Genomic DNA, 18160 nt, shown 5'->3' on the forward strand with positions numbered 1-18160 from the left:
TACCAATAACGTATGACGTAGATATATTAATATTATGTGACACATGACAGAAGCTCGAAACAAATGACTGTGAATGAAAAGCCCTATTCAATGTTGATCTGATTGAAAAGGTTCAAAAACGATTCTTGAGGTTTCTTTGTGTCAGAAAGTTTGGTATCTATCCCTACATGATTTCCTATAATGCTATGCTAACTTGTTTTAAAGTTCAGCGACTGGATAATAGAAGACATTTTCATTCAGCCCTTTTTATATACTATGTTGTAAATCACATTAAATATAAAGATTGCTTTTTTATAAATAGTATTAAATTTCATGTTCCAAAAACACATTTAAGAATTAATAACAAACGACTGTTCTCAACTAATAAGACTGATTGTTCACCCATAAATAAGATGTTAGAAGAATGTAACCATATGATAATTAACTGTGATATAGACTTTTTAAATTCTTCTGTGAAACAAATAAAAGTTGCTTCTGAAACAAATTTCTAGTATACAAAAGTTGTCGTAAAATTTTATTTAGATGTATTTATTTGTATTTAGATGTATTTATTTGTATTTAGATGTAATTATTTGTCTAGATGTATTTGTAGTGTTTTTTTTACTTGTTCTATTCTATTTAGGTTTAGTACTTAATATAGGAATGAGTTTTTAGCAGTAGTAAGCACTCTTTTAATGTAATAACAATTATTTTGTGTATTAAAGGAGGTTAAATTAATAAATAAATAAATAAATAAATAAATAAATAAATAAATAGTTAAAATATAGCTACTTGTTAAAGAAAAGCTAGACTTCAAGCTAGATATAAATTATTTTTCCCGTAAATAAAAAAAATATTTGTTGAGTCCACGGACATGATGTGACCACTGACTTAACAAATTATTTTTATTTCTGATGTCTATGCACGTATGGTACATAAAATATAATATGCAATATTTAATTTTATATTAAGTTAGCAATAAACTAAGTAAAATCTTTTTTTATTTTATTTTGTCTTAATAAAATATAATGTTACTTATAAAATAAATCACGTCCGTGGATATTCTGCTACCTCCGTGGAAAACAAGAATCCACGGATCTGACGGCCATGGGCGTGATGAAAAACAGGTTACTAACAATCTACAGTGATGTAAAACACGTTACGAATATAATCAGCTTTGTATATTTTTTAGTTACAGTGTCGTCCTGTTTTAAAATAAAATATATTGTTACTTGTAAAATAAATTACGTTCGTGGATATTCAGCCACGTCCGTGAAAAACAAAAATCCACGGATATGACGTCCACGGACGTGACGAAAACCACGTTGCTAACAATCTACACATCGCATTTTGGTAATTAGAAAATGTTTTACTGTGGTATATTATCAGCTTTGTATATTTTAGTTACAGTGTGATCCTAAAATCTAAATCTAAAATTTACACTTAGGTACTTTTTTTAAGGGTCTACAGATCTGACAAAAGGTCTTCACGAAACAGATTTCACCAAAAAAAATCACTCTCTATACGCAAAATGATTGTTGAGATAACTTCACTGATGCGTTTAACAATTTATTTTTTTTGTGCTTGCCTCGCCATCTGGTAAACATTTGTGGTAATTTAATATATTCGCGAATTTTTAAATTTATTAAGTAGGTCCACGGACATGACAAATATTTAGTAACAAGCTTTAAACCTATATAAATTAATAGCTGATCCAACTAAATTAATTTTCGTCGGTATACTGCGAAAACCAGATAAATGACAAATTTTTAAATATTGAGTTAAGTATACCAAAATTCTCAGCCTTTTACGCTCTACATACAGGTAAAACCCAATAAATGATACGACTTACCATTCAGCAGATAATTTGTGTAATAAACAAATAAGTTACACCTAACCAACTTTTGATTTTCAATTAAAACAATATATCGCTACTTACTTACATAAAATCAAAGTTCCATCATCCAGCCTCAAAAGTCCACTGCTGAACATAGGCCTCCTCCCCTCGTTTCCAACCCCATCTATCCTGCGCCGCCCTCATCCAGTTTTTATTTACCTTTCTTAAGTCGTCAGTCCATCTTGTAGGCGGTCGACCGACGCTTCTCTTGTCTTCTCTTGGCCTCCATTCCAATAACCTCTTCGTCCATCGCCCATCTGTCATTCTGGCTACGTGTCCTGCCCATCTCCACTTCAACCTGGCTATCCTCTCGATGACGTCAGTCACCTTTGTTCTTCTCCTGATTTCTTCGTTTCTGATTTTGTCTTGCAGAGTTATTCCTAACATTGACCGCTCCATTCTTCTCTGCGTGACTCTTAGTTTGGTAGCCGAGGCTTTAGTTAAGGTAAGTGTTTCTGATCCGTACGTCAAGACTGGGAGGACGCACTGATCGAATACCTTTCTCTTTAGACATGTGGGTAACTCACTTTTAAAAGTTTCTCTCAGTTTTCCAAATGCTGCCCACCCAAGACCGATTCTTCTCTTCAGCTCATGAGTCTGGTTATCCCTGCCAATCGTAATTTCATGTCCCAGGTATTTATATCTATCTACGAGTTCTATTTCCTTCCCACCAATACTGATGTTCTGGTTGGGTACCAAATTTGTCATTATTTTTGTTTTCGAGATGTTTATATTTAAACCTACATTTTCTGTAGCTACAACGAGTTCTTGTACCATCTCTCTTGCCATACCTAGATCCTCAGCTACTATGACTATATCATCGGCGAAACGTAAGTTGTTTAGGTATTCTCCATCTATTTTTATTCCCTTTGTCATCCAATCCAAACTCTTGAAAGCATGTTCTAAGACCGTATTAAAAAGTTTAGGTGACATTGGGTCTCCTTGTCTAACCCCCCGTTCTATTTTTATGCGATTACTGTTAGTATGTAATTTGACAGTGGTTGTTGCCTGTAAGTATATTTTGTGTAATAATTTTGTATACCTATAATCTAGCCTGCATTCTTTAAGCGCCTGTAATATTTTGCTAAGTTCAACTGTGTCAAAGGCTTTATGAAAATCGATAAAAAGTAGAACTAGGGGTTTATTGTATTCCACTACTTTCTCTATCAGGGTTTTTATACTTTGTAGATGGTCATTTGTTCCGTAATTTTTTCGGAATCCTGCCTGTTCTCTTGGTTGATAAGTCTCTAACTTTCTATCCATTCTCTTAACTATTATTCGCGTAAATAACTTATATAAATGGCTGAGGAGACTAATCGGTCTGTAATTCTCTAAATTGGCTTTGTCTCCTGCTTTGTGTAATAGAATCATAGTAGCGTTGTTCCAGTCTGTTGGAATAATGGCGTTGTGAAGGCAGATATTGAAAAGTTGTTTAATTTTTTCAAGTAGTATATTTCCTCCAATTTTTAGTGCTTCTGATACTATTCCATCTTCACCTGGGGTTCGATTATTTTTCATTTTCTTCAGAGCCTCTTTGATTTCTGATTTTGTTATATCGGGCATTAAATCCGATCCTTGATTTAATACCCCAGTTTTTACTGTAATTGGAGGTTGCGCATTGTCATCTTTTTTTCTTGATTTGTATAACTCTGTGTAGAACTCTTCGACTATTGTTAATATTTCATCTCTGTTTGTAGTTTCTTTTCCAGTTCTGTTTCTTAGTTTGTTGATTTCTATTTTTCCTTTTTGTACGCTTACGTTCTTCAAAACTTTCATGTTCTTATTTTGCTCTATTGCTTGTTTTGTTTTTTCTACATTGTAGTTTCTTATGTCTTTTCTTATTGACTTTGTGATAGTCTTATTTATTTGATTTAGCGCTTCTTTGCTGGAACTTGTATCTCCTTTCATCTGTCGTCTTAGTTCTATAAGGGTTTTAGTAGGTTGACTTAGTTTTTCATCTTTTTGGTTTGTTGGACAGTATTTAGTTTGAGCCTGTTGTATTGTGGTGATTATTTGCTTGTTCAGTATATTAATGTCTGTTGTTGTATCTTTCAATGTATCATTAATATATTTTTCGAACTCCTGAATATTAGTTGGTTTTACCCATTTCTTTGTGTGTTTCTTATTTATCATTTTGAGTCTTTCCTTTTCGATCGATATCGTTATTTTAGCTCTTACTAACCTGTGATCACTGCTTGTGCTGAACTGGTTTAACACATTTACGTCTTTAAATAATTCTTTTTTATTTGTTAAGAAATAGTCGATTTCGTTCCTTGTTTTTCCATCTGGACTTTCCCAGGTCCATCTTCTGTGTTTTTTCTTTTTAAAGAAGCTGTTCATTTGATAGAGATTGTTTTCCAAAAGAAAAGTTAACAGTTGTTTGCCTCTATCATTTCTGCCTTCGCTTCCAAAATTTCCCAATATTATTTCAGAGGGGTCTTCCTTGGTACCTATTTTGGCGTTGAAATCACCGCCTATTATTAAGAAGTGGCCAGGATTTTCCTTGATTGCACAGGATATTTGGTCGTAGAATATTTGGACTTCTTCATCTGAATGGCCTGTTGTCGGTGCGTATACTTGAATGAACTTTAGGAACTCAAAGTTCCGTTGCATGTAAAACCAACGATATATATTTGCCGGACAACAATATATTTCTACTGCTGTATATCTACCATATTCAGTAAAAAGGTGATAAGTGTCTTTAATACAGTGTGATTTATTTTGATTTACAGGTAAAACCAGGTAAGTGATCGCACCTCGATCTTAAATTTAGGTTTAATCAGCTTAGGTCTCTTAACTATTTCAAACTAATGATAGAATATTATTTCTGATATATGCATCTTTTACTAGCATATCGAATATCAAACACAACTGGTACGGTTAATTCAAAATAAAGCACTAAACTTTAAAAACGTTTTTTCTCGATTTCGGTATTTCGACATTTATCTGGTTTTCGTAGTATACCGACATATCTATGACAGATAATAGAACATAAAAACAAATCGTTTATCTACAATATTTGTTTTGATATTTCCACTCCACAGTATTTCTAATATATTGTTTAAAAACAGACTCTCAATCCTATTCACTACAGAGATGACTGTCCACGGACGTGGTATCTCACGTTCTGTGGACAAGATAAAAACGCAAAGATGAACCTTTCATAAAATATATTGATTAGGACGCTTTTAAAAGAGGGAAAATTCACCAATACAAAAAGAATGTGTGTGTACTTTGTACGCACGTAAGAAGTTATACTTTTTTTTTTGAGTGAATTTGATGGCCTTGGCCGAGCCAATTAGCCAGACATTTTGTTATTTTAAAAACCAACAAATTTGATTTTTCAATCAGAAGAATTTTTTCTGTATTTCTAACTCTAAATACATAACAAACTAACATTATTATCTACAATTATTATCTAAATAATACTCTGTTTTGGTTGTTCATTTTTTTTTGTAAATTTTTATTTTTTTTTGTATTTTTTGTTGCATTTTTTTTATATTGTTAATTTGTTTTTTTTATTATTTTTTTATTGTTATTTTTTATAAATTGTTTTTTTTTACTACGCTAAGAAAGTTATACTTCTATTATATGATTTCAACGAAATTAATATACTTTAAACAGGTTAATTGTATTTTATTTAAAGATTAAACTAATTTTTACTTACTACTCTCCAAAAATTTTTATTAAAACAATACTAAAAATAAAAATAAGTTAGATAACACACACGGATTGGAACCGGCGACCTCTCGATCTCCGGTCGAACGCGCTACCACTGAGCTAAACTCCCTTTGCTTTGACAGCTTACAAGATTTCTCATACATACTGACAAATTTAATAGACCAAGTGAAGTATACAAAAATACTTTAAAATTTAAAGTAAATATACTTACTATTATTATAAAATATTTTATTTCCGAGGAAGACAAATCCATAGACACAAAAATTATAATAAATAATACATTTACTAAAAACACTAATATATTCTTTTAATGACTTATTTGCGCTGATACATACATGACAGATTTGCAACGAACTACATACTGTCTGTCTGCGCATGCGATAGGGAATTATAAAATTTCACCCTCGATCGTAAAGAATTATAACTTCAAAAATATTTAAAGAAAAAGCAATTGATAAATAGTCCAGAAAGCCACTGCGCATCCGCTAGGAAAAATATTCTGATTCGGATTTTTTGCACAATCTTACTCAAAAAGGACTCCTTTTAACAAATTTGCAAGTTGCCAGGACCAAAAGGTGGTCAAACATTTTTTAAACGTTTTTTTTTGTTTTTTTCCTAAAATTATTTTTTTTGGATCATTCCAAACAGAAAAGGTCTTTAGTGACTTTTCTCTAAATTGATAGTTTTTGACATATAAGCGATTAAAAATTGAAAAATTGCGAAATCGGCCATTTTTAACCCTCAAAAACTATGTGAAAAACTGAAAATTTGAATGTTGCCAAGGTAGGTAGATATTCTTTAAACATCGATTGATGAAATCCCGAAGAGTCTTTTGCAATACAATATTCAAAACTCCTTTATTTTTTAATTGCTAATCAAGCGTGCGCGACACTATTTTCCACCGTTGCATGTGTATTAGAGTGGTGCGAAAAAAGTCAAGTTGATAATTCCGTGTCGCTATAGTGCGGAAAAGTTGCAATTGGTAATTACGAGAAAAACAAAAAAGAATTATTCAAATCGGACTTTATCTTCCGATCCCGCAACAGGCCTAAAGATTATGAAAAAAATGAAATTTTACCTTTTTTCCAAAAATTTTTATTTATTCTTCGTGTACGTTTTATTTATCGCTATAGTAAAATTTATTTTCAGTTTGCATGGTAGAGTAGTAGAAATACTTAATTGATTTACGCATTTAACGAATATTTTCCGATCACGCAAGGTCAATCAAAATCTATAAAAATTTGAAATTTTTGATGATTTTGATAAATTAAAAACATTTAGTTATCTCATTTTTCTGTTACATTGTGAAGCTCTTCGCTTGTTTAGATATTGTATGACAATATTTAAACAACCCAGGACTCAAAACGAGGGGGTGGCTGCAGTTCTAGCTCCAGACTCATCCTCTATCCAACCAACCAATGGGTGTGTGTTTTTTACATTATTTACATAAGTAAATTTCTTTTTTATTTGTTTGTGTCGAGTTCTTAAACATCAACTTTGTATTGTGATTTCTTGGTAAAATCTGGTAGCATGGACCTTGATTTAAACGTTTTCCTGATGAATCCATCTGTTGATTGGGGCCCACATACATTAGCATTAGACGACGCTTCCGTGGGCAACTTTAGACGGCGCTCGTCAGCTTGCATGTGGCAGGGATAGTTTTGTACATTCCACTCTGGCATGTCGCCCGATGTAATGCAAGAAGTTATATCTTCATTTGAAACCCTTCGAAGAACTGGTGGAGAAGACAGTTTTGTAACATTCCAGTCTATTATTTCAGTGTAGTCCTGTGCTTGAAAATTTAAAGTATGGGGGATGAAATTTCTAATACTTTTGCCCTTGGCTTTAGTCTGTCCGGCTTTTAACACACTTCTTGGCCTTATAATGTGTTTCCTTTCTCCCTACTACTTGAAACTTTGAAGCACAGGACTAAGCTAAAATAATAGACTGGGATGATGCAAAACTATCTTCTCCACCACTTCCTCGAAGAGTTTCAAATGAAGATATAACTCCTTGTGTTACATCGGGCGACATGTAAGACTGGAATGTATTTACAAAATTATCCCTGCCACTGCTTTACAAGCCAGCCGATGAGCGGTGTCTAAAGTTGGCCACGGAAGCATCGTCTAATGCTAATGTATGTGGGCCTCAATCAAGAGATGGATGCATCAGGACAACACTTAAATCAAGGTCCATGCTGCCAGATTTTATCAAGAAATCACAATGCTAAGTTGGTGTTTGAGAGCTGGACACAAACAGAAATGAAAAAGAAATGTACATATGTAAAAAATGTAAAAAACACACACTCATTGGTTGGTTGGAGATAAGGGTGCGTGTGGAGCTAGAAGTGCAACCACCCCCTCGTTTTGAGATCTGGGTTGTTTAAATATTGTCATACAATATCTAAACAAGCGAAGAGCTTCACAATGTAACAAAAAAATGAGATAACTAAATGTTTTTTAATTTTTCAAAATCATCAAAAATTTCAATTTTTTATAGATTTTGATTGACCTTGCAGGATCGGAAAATATCCGTTAAATGCGTAAAACAATTTTTTTTAGTACTCAACCATGCAAAGTGTAAATAAATTTTACTATAGCGATAAATAAAACGTACTCGAAAGATAAATAAACATTTTTGAAAAAAAGGTAAAATTTCATTTTTTTCGTAATCTTTAGGTCCGTTGCGGGATCGGAAGATAAAGTCCGATTTGAATAATTCTTTTTTATTTTTCTTGTAATTACCAATCGCAACTTTTCCGCACTATAGCGACACGGAATTATCAACTTGACTTTTTTCGCACCACCCTAATGTGTATACAGTAGGTATGGTACAAATGAAAGGAATAAATTCGTTTTTTCGTAAACCGGCGACTTTAAGGAAAAATCCCGAAACAGGTCGATTTTTATTTTTAAGTTATGATATTGTGGCATATATGGTATACTAGTGACGTCATCCATCTGAACGTGATGACGTAATCCATGATTTTTTTTTAAATGAGAATAGGGGTCGTGTGCTAGCTTATTTGAAAGGTTCTTCAATTATCTATTCAGTAATATAAACATTTACATTATTATTTATACAGGGTGTCCAAAAAAAGTTTTTAATTAAATTATTTGAAAAAAAAGAAGAATGTATGTAATTTATTTAATTCAAAATACATTTTACTGTTACCCGAAAACTAAAAAATGTTTATTTCACAAATAAACATTACTTTTCGACAGAGGCAACTCTAGCCCATGTAGCGCCCGTGTGCAGTCGATGCTCTGGCGCCCTTTGGTAGACGCGCAGTCAAAATGGAATAGTCGAATAGGTACCCACCTATTCCTAGTACTAGTACATAAGGCATTAGAGGGCATTAGGTACACTTATATTGTAAACAAAAATCCAGATGTAAATAGTCCAATATTAAATGATGTCGGGAGCCAATAGGTAGTCACGGCGTCAGAACAACCTACCCAAAAGAGCCCCCGCAGACTGCAGACTTTTTATCGGCAGATAGTTTGCCTTCAAACTAATTTTTCGGCCAAATATCGGCCGACAGTTTAATCAGTGTGAGCTAACTAGGACTTGCGCACACACGACGATTGTTTATTTGTTTATCGGTCGGTAGTTCAATTCTCTCTTAGTTTTGGTATCCAATACTTGTGCCGTGCGAATATTTTTTTAACATCTTGCTAGAAAATGGCATCGTTTAATTCACAATCGTTAATTGTAGAAACCTGCATGGCCCAATTAGCATGACTAGTTCATTGAAGGTGACTAAGATCATCCGATAAAAGGGGACAAACTTTTTTGGGTAATCAAGTAATTTAGAATACATTGTGTAGAAGTTTGGGAACATCCATAAACTACGTCATTTTTCTCTCTCTAGTACGTCTGAGTATGTAATTCTTATGTGCTTCATTTCTTTCCTGTATACCTTGTTTGCATTCTTCATCGAACCATGTTTCTTCTCTCCGTTGTGTCTTTGTTCCTATGACTTCTTTCGCTGTGTTTAGTATGATACTGCTTATGGTGTTCCATTGATTTTCTATTGTGGAGTCTGCTCTGTTTTCTTCTAGTAATTTTTCATCCACTGTTCTCTCAAATCTTTCTTGTACCTCAGGCACTTTTAGGTTATCTAAGTTTAGTTTTTCTTGTTTTGGATATTTTTCCTTTACCTGTCGACTGATTTTGCATCTAAACCGTGTCTGCACTAGTAGATGGTCTGAGTCACAGCTTGCGCCACGTCTGATTTTTACATCTAATATACTCGTCGCCATTCTTTTTTCAGTCAGTATATGGTCTATTTGATTTATTGTGTTTCCGTCAGGTGATATCCAAGTGCCCTTATATATGTCCCGATGTGGGAAGCATGTCGAACTGATAATCATATTCTTTCCAGCTGCGAAATCTATTAGAAACTGACCGTTCTCATTTGTGTCTCTATGCAAACTATGTTTCCCTATTACCCCTATGTACTCTTCTTCTTTTCCGATCTTGGCGTTTGTGTCGCCTATCACCATTTTAATGTCGTTTCTTGGTATTGAGTCATAGGGTGCGTTCGGACGACCACAGCGGCTGAACAGCTGAGCCAGCAATAGCTGTCAGACGTCACCGCTGGAAGTCAGCCGCTGAGAGATTTACTAAGCTTTCCCTATCACGGCTGGATACAACCACTCAGCCGATTTCTGCTGACAGTCAGCCGCTATGGTCGTCCGAACGCACCCATATAGATTCGTTCTAGATCTTGATAAAAGGCTACCTTAGTGTCTTCTTCCTGTTCGTTTGTGGGACAGTGTACATTTATAAGGGTTATGTTAAAGAAATGCGTTTTTATCCTAAGCTTGCAGATTCTTTCATTGATGGCTTGAAAATCTGTTATCAGGTGCTTCATTTTATTATCTACGATAAAGGCTACTCCAAATTCTTTATTTCCTTCATCTTTACCGCTATACAGTATAGTGTGTGTTTTAGTGTCCCGGATACCTTTTCTCAACCATTTAGTTTCTTGTACTGCAGTGATTCCTATTTTATACCTTTTCAGTTCGTGTAGAAGGATCCTCTGTGCTCCTGGTCTATTTAGCGTTCTGACATTACATGTTCCCAGCATAAATTCCATATTCCGTTACCAAAGTCGTCGTCTTGATATCCGTCCATTCCGAGGCCTATCTGAAGGTTTCGTAGTAGTACTTTTTTACAAGAATAGATTACTGGCCTATCGCCCAACCCCCTTTTCGGAGGACCATTTCTCCCTTCCTCGTCAGCCCTGACCCTACTTTCCACTGGGGTTGGTTACCCAATCTCCGGTAAGGTTGCTCAGGTTCTCCAGGGTTCACCCGTGCAGCCCAAGCCGCACTTCGTGGAGGTGAGGATAGGAATTGAGTAGGAGAGGCTAGAGATGCTAACTGGAAACAGCATCTTGTATTGCGCTTCACTACCCCATTTGAAGCCCTAATGTTGAACCCCTTGTTCTTGAATATGTAATTAGACGGTTGACGGTGAGTGGAAATAACATACTTACAAACAAATCTACCCAATTAGCAGCATACACGGATGATATAAACATAATGAGCAGAACAATGAATGCAGCGGAAGAAACCTATGTAGTTGAAACAGAGTGCAGAAGCAGTAGGGCTAGCAATAAACAAAAATAAAACAAAACTACTCATACAAACCAGATCAAATAGACCGGCGCAACAACACTTTATTGACGATATAGAACATGTGAATAGATTCACGTACCTAGGAATGGATCTGGTTGCAAGCAATGAAGAAGAACCGGAAATAAATAGAAGGCTTGTGCTGGCAAATAAAGCCTATTTCGCGATGGGCCACATATTCAAATCGCGAGACGTACACCGGAAAACAAAACTCCGGGTATATAAAACAATAATCAGGCCCATAGTAAGTTATGGCTGCGAAACATGGGTGGTGACACAGAAATCTGCCAATGCATTAGATGTGTTTGAAAGAAAAGTATTACGTAGGATACTGGGCCCAATAAGTGAAAATAACAACTGGCGAATTAGGTATAATAGAGAAATATACGAGCAATATAGCGAACCAACTCTAGCACAACACACTAAACTGCAGAGATTACGGTGGGCAGGGCACGTGGTCCGCATGCATGAGAATAGAATCCCCAGAAAATTGCTGAATGCAAGAATGCAGGGAAGAAGACCTGTTGGAAGACCTAAAAAGAGATGGGAAGACGAAGTCGATGAGGATGCCAGGAACTTCCTGGGAACGCGTTCATGGAAAAGAACAGCGGTAAATCGAAATGATTGGAGAAGCTTATTGAAGGAAGCCAAGGCTCGATTTGGGCTGTAGTGCCATTGGATGGATGGATAAACTACGTCGTAAAAATTTTGGAGATTTTAATACCCTCCCCTCCTTCCGTCGTAAAGCGTCGTTTACAGTTGACCCCCCCTCATACCGACGTCGCAATTGCAACTCATGACCCCCCTTTTTAGAGATTTTTTTAAAATTCAATGTTATTTCTGGATTTTTTAAAGTTAGCTCTCCAAGTTTATTTACGAATGTATCCAAATCAATATTACTATGTAGCTCATTAATATCCGCGTACTTTTTTCTCTCAATTCACTGTACAACTAATAATTAGCTTTATTGGGACAAAAGACAACACTTTTATTGGAGTTCCTATGCTTTATTAACTGCATCATATAAATCTTAATATTTATTTTGTTTTGATTCCATTGCCATTTCTTTTATTAAGTATAAATAGATACTTGATGGATTCGACCGTTACTTGATGGAAGTTCATTTTATCTAACAATAAAACACTGAAAACGTTTGTTTTCTATACTTCCACAAAATTTATTACAACTATCTGACTACAGCTGTTTCGGCAGAGTGCCTTTCTCAAGTGATATAGTTTACAATGTGTTTGCCTTTTTAAGTCTTTAACTGAAGAGGTTGAGGAGTGGGAAGCTGTTTGTCTCGAGTTGGTCATTCAGAATTACATCTGTATTTTTCAGTTTATTAATTTCCATAGATTCTAAAAAAGATAGCTTAAGGCCTTTATTTTGAATATGCAGAATTTGAAACTCTTCATTGAAAGAATGATTATGATCTAGAAGGTGAAGTGCGTATGTAGAAGTTTCTGTTTTTCTATTGTTGAAAGCCCTTTTGTGTTCTGCTATCCGTTTGTCAAAAGTTCTGCCAGTTTGACCGATGTACGTTTTCGGACAGTCATCACAAGTTAGTTTGTACACACCACTCTGTAGTTGTTTTCAGGAGGTTTTCATAAGCAAATATATTAAGAACAATAAAAGCCGAAAGAGAAAACAACTACAGAGTGGTGTGTACAAACTAACTTGTGGTGAGTCCGAAAACGTACATCGGTCAAACTGGCAGAACTTTTGACAAACGGATAGCAGAACACAAAAGGGCTTTCAACAATAGAATAACAGAAACTTCTACATACGCACTTCACCTTCTAGATCATAATCATTCTTTCAATGAAGAGTTTCAAATTCTGCATATTCAAAATAAAGGCCTTAAGCTATCTTTTTTAGAATCTATGGAAATTAATAAACTGAAAAATACAGATGTAATTCTGAATGACCAACTCGAGACAAACAGCTTCCCACTCCTCAACCTCTTCAGTTAAAGACTTAAAAAGGCAAACACATTGTAAACTATATCACTTGAGAAAGGCACTCTGCCGAAACAGCTGTAGTCAGATAGTTGTAATAAATTTTGTGGAAGTATAGAAAACAAACGTTTTCAGTGTTTTATTGTTAGATAAATAGATACAATGTACTAACTAAATAGAATAGAATATTTTATTTCTATTCATCCTTGTAGAATTGTTTCACACAGAGTATTCAGTAATTAAGTGAACAGTTTAATATTTATTGCTTCCAGACGTTGTTCGGAAAGGTAAAAGGAAGCGTTTGTGTAAATACATAGAACAATGTTTTATTATTTGTTAGTCTGTATAAAACTGCTAGCAATATTATTAAGGCTGTGAGCGATAAAAACAAAATGAAAATTATGTGATAAAAATATTATACTAATTTTTTTAAATTCTAAAATAGGATATATTTTTTATATTCGTGAACTTCAAACGACGTCGGATGTGCACTTATGGCACCCTCCCCCCTGTCGTATATCGTCGTAATAAGCAAAGTCTCCCCTCCCCCTTTTCAACGACGTAGTTTATGGATGTTCCCTTTCCACTTAATAATCTGTCACTGAGAATTCATCATCAGCATCATCAACAGCTATTCCATCCATCGCCAGAAGAAAGCATTCCTTAGGTGTATCCATTCATTTTAGTTTGTTGTTTTTTGCATCCATTCGTGACCAGCCATTCACTTGATGTCATCAGTCCATCTTGTTTGAGGTCTGTCTCTACTTATTTTGCTAGTCGTTGGTCGCCATTTAAGAATTTGCTTCGTCCAACGGTTGTTTTCCATTCTTCCTATGTGTCCTGCCAGTTCCATTTTAACATGACAATCTTCTGGATCACGTCTGTTACTTTTAACCGTCGCGTCGTCTTATTTTTTTCACTGTAAATTGGATGCGCTCAATACTCTCGGAATCTCTTCTTGGATTTCCTCCTCCATTATATCGTTGCATCAGAATAACAAGGTTCTATCTACAATTTTTGTCTAAACTGAGATTTTTATGTAACTTGGTTCTATTTTATCTTCTTCACCTTAATATGATACTAGCACCGACATCTATTAATAAGTGGCTGAATACGTAAGTTACAAGGGTCTATCTGAGAGAATTTGAAATGTTGATAAGTTAACAAGGCTCTAACTGAAATAAAAATAACAGTCAACTAAGTACACAAGGTCCTACCTGCAAGAACAAAAAGTGTTTATAAATTCACAATAAGACTTTATTAAATAACTTGAAGTTGTTTTATTATATACTAATTGTTAAACAAGGGTATATGTGGAAGATATAACTTGATTAAATAAGTTTAATTCATTTCTCATTTCAGAACTCCTTTTTAACTACTGAAGTAACCTTTTACTGTTACTAAAAATATATTACTTTTTTTAAAAGTTTACATTGTCAACACATACAAGTGGCGATAATAGTAAAATAAATACATAACATAGAAACTTTAAACAGTCATAACTAGTGTGACCAACTCCAATTCAGTCGAATCCGGGACAAGGCTGAAAAAAATACCTGAAATCCGGGACTTTTCAATGAAAATCGGGCCATTTTTTGTTCAGAAGACAATAATTAAAATACAGAAACGAAAAAAAGTCCACTGTTTTAGTTTTCGTAGAACTAGATTACCACGATATAAAATTCATGCGTTTTGGATGTGGTAATGTGGTACTATTAGTATTACACTCTAGAAATTGTCCACTTTTTTCGTCCCACCAATTCAATTTGATGTGAATTCTTAGAAGAATAACGTATTCAAAATTTCAAAAGACAATTTTACCAAAACGTTGAAAATTCGGATGGCCCTGAAGCCTTATCCGGGACGCCGGGACACGACTTCGGAATTCGGGCCATGTCCCGGATTTTTCGGGCTAGTTGGTCACACTAGTCATAACTAAAAATGGTACCGTAGGCAGTTAGAACTTTGTTATTCCAATGCAACGATATGAGAGCGATAATAACATTTATGGATAATTTTTTCATTGTGCGACTACTAACTTCAACAGTCAAATAAGAACTTTAATACTAAATCGTTCGAGAATAGTCGGTCGGCTGTTAATAGCGTGCGCCCTCTTCACCACGGTACACAGAGAACCGGTGTGTTCGCACGCATGGAAGTCGAACGCGTGACGTCATATGGGAACCTTAATTTTCATCCGGCAATGCTAAATGAAGCGGTAATATTGTTTGAATTTTAAAATTATGTACCTATCATTGCTTTTTAAATAAGAAAGTGTATTGTATATTCTTTTTACTGTCATTTTCCAATGTGCATTTAATTTAAACATGAATTTCCGTTGAAAAATAAAGATTTTAGGTATCTGTTGTCCATGTATATTAAAAAAATAATATAAACATTCACTTTACTTCTGGGTCTGTAAAAATGTTTCACATAAAATTGTGTCTACTTACTGTTATTCTAGATTGTTGAAAAATATTTGAATAAAAATAAAAACTTAACCACAAATAAATTAAGAAATTTGAAGTTTTAGATAAATAGGACCAATTACTTGATGACATTCAAATTTTATTTACAAAATAGAAAAATGTTGATTTTAAGTTAAACCAGGTTAGGAATCTAAAAAGTTCAAGTGCGAACATTTTATTAGACTGTAATATACATACATATACAGAGTGGGCCAAAGAAAACAGTCCACCTTGATATTTGGCAGTATTTATTAGATTTTAAGGAAATGACAAAACAGGTCGATTTTTGATCTAAGTGGGACACATTTTTACGGTACATACATTTGTCATTTGTCAACCCCCTGCTCACTTCCACTCCGACCCCTTATTTTTAAATAGGGAATAGGGGTCGTGTGCTAGCTCATTTAAAAGGTTACTCGATTCTCTATTCAGTAATATAAACATAAACATAATTATTTATACAGGGTGTTCAAGAAAAAAATATTTTAATTAAATTAATTGGCACAAAAATAAGAATGTATGTAATTTATTTAATTCAAAATACATTCTACTGCTGTCACAAAACAGAAAAAAATGTTTTTTGATAAATAAACATTGCTCTTCGCTTAATTTCAATATTCAAGCTGCCACCCATCTGCCTCTTGGTAGGTTGAATATTGAATTTAAGCGAAAAACAATATTTATTTATCAAATAAACATTTTTCTCTGTTTTCTGTCAGTAGTAGAATGTATTTTGATTTAAATAAATTGCATACATTCTTCTTTTTGTGTCAATTAATTTAATTCAAAATAATTTTTCTTGTACACCCTGTATAAATAATTATGTCAATGTTAATATTACTGAATAAAGAATTTAATAACATTTCAAATGAGGTAGCACACGACCCGTATTCCCTATTTAAAAATAACGGGTGGGGAAATGGAAGGGAGGGGGTTGACAAATGACATATGTATATACCGTAAAAATGTATGCCCCTTAGATTAAAAATCGACCTGTTTCTTCATTTAATTAAAATCTAATAAATACTGCCAAATAACGAGGTGGACTGTTTTCTTTGGCCCACTCTGTATATGTATGTATAAAATGTTCGCACTTTAAATTTTTAGATTCCTAACCTGGTTTAACTTTAAATTAATTATGTATATTAATACTATGTATAATACATATTATGTATATTATTAAAAAAACAAATTTGCGGGAAAAGTTTTATTAATAATATTAGAATTAGTATCTATAAATAAAATCATTTTTTTAAATTAGAAAATTTAGATATTTTTTTGTCAAGTGATCTCTTGCAGTTTTTAAAACTTTTTTCTGTTAATATCCCTCATTCTAATATATGTTCGTGTTCTGCACATGCATAATATCACCTCAAATGGCATTATAGTCTCGGTTTTAATAAATTACTAATAAAACTAATAGTTATAAATATTATAATAGTTTTAAAAATACACAGTTATGCTAATAAACAACAATTTGTGACTAAAATAATATAGAATTACTTCAATCATTAACAGCTTAATATTTTAAAACCGCCTCAATCTATTCACTTTCAACGCCACCACATACGAAATAATGCATCCAAACAATAAGCAAATATCTGTTAGGTTCCCACGTGACGTGCTGCGCGGCCGAAACCAAATTTAGCTACGACAATCGGCATACCGGTTCTCTGTGTACCGTGCTCTTCACCAACCCAACTGTTTAGTTGGCTCGGTATGCGAACTAACAGCCCATCCAGACTAAACTATCGGCCGATAAAAAGTCTGCATGCAGTATGCGGGGCTCCGCTTACTGCAGTGTTTTATTCTTCCAGTGTTTTAATGTTTAAAGGAACAAAAAAGTGTCATTATTTTGCTTTAAAAGTTCGAAGCGTTCGTCAAATTTAATAGTTTCGGTACCTAATAGGTAATAGTAAAAGTTTACTTTAAAATGCATTTTCGCGTCAGTTACTGATTCATCTTCCGCCTCCTATTTAAAAAAAGATCACATTTTATGTTGAAACAAAGTAAAGGACCCGCTCTTTGGTGCTCGGCGCTCCTAATATCCCGGCGCCCGTGTGCACCACACACCCTGCACAATAGGTAAAGCCGCCTCTGCTTTTCGATTAAATTCAGTGTTCAAGCCAGCTCCCGCCAGCCACCCGCCTTTTGGAAGTTTGAACATTTAATTTAAGCGAAAAGCAATGTTTATTTGTGAAATTAACTTTGTTTTCTGATTTTTGAAAACAGTAAAATGTATTTTGAATCAAATTAATTACATACATTCTTCTTTTTTTGTCAAATAATTTAATTTAATAAAATTTTTTTGGACACCCTGTATAAATAATTATGTGAATGTTTATATTACTGAATAGAGAATTGAAGAACCTTTCAAATGAGCTAGCACACGACCCCTATTCTTATTTAAAAAAATCATCGATTACGTCATCACGTCCAGATGGATAACGTCACTAGTATACCATATATGCCACAATATCATAACTTAAAAATAAAAATCGACCTATTTCTGGATTTTTCCTTAAAGTTGCC

The 18160-nt window shown here is 34.0% G+C and overlaps 1 protein-coding gene across 1 annotated transcript in view; it reads right to left on the bottom strand.

Moving 5' to 3' along the window:
• LOC114334231 (dynein axonemal heavy chain 6) overlaps positions 1-18160 on the bottom strand; it is a 226424-nt gene that overhangs the window by 90037 nt on the left and 118227 nt on the right. The window lies entirely within an intron of this gene.

The sequence above is a fragment of the Diabrotica virgifera genome, chromosome 1 (assembly GCF_917563875.1).
Source record: "Diabrotica virgifera virgifera chromosome 1, PGI_DIABVI_V3a".
NCBI lineage: Eukaryota > Metazoa > Arthropoda > Insecta > Coleoptera > Chrysomelidae > Diabrotica > Diabrotica virgifera.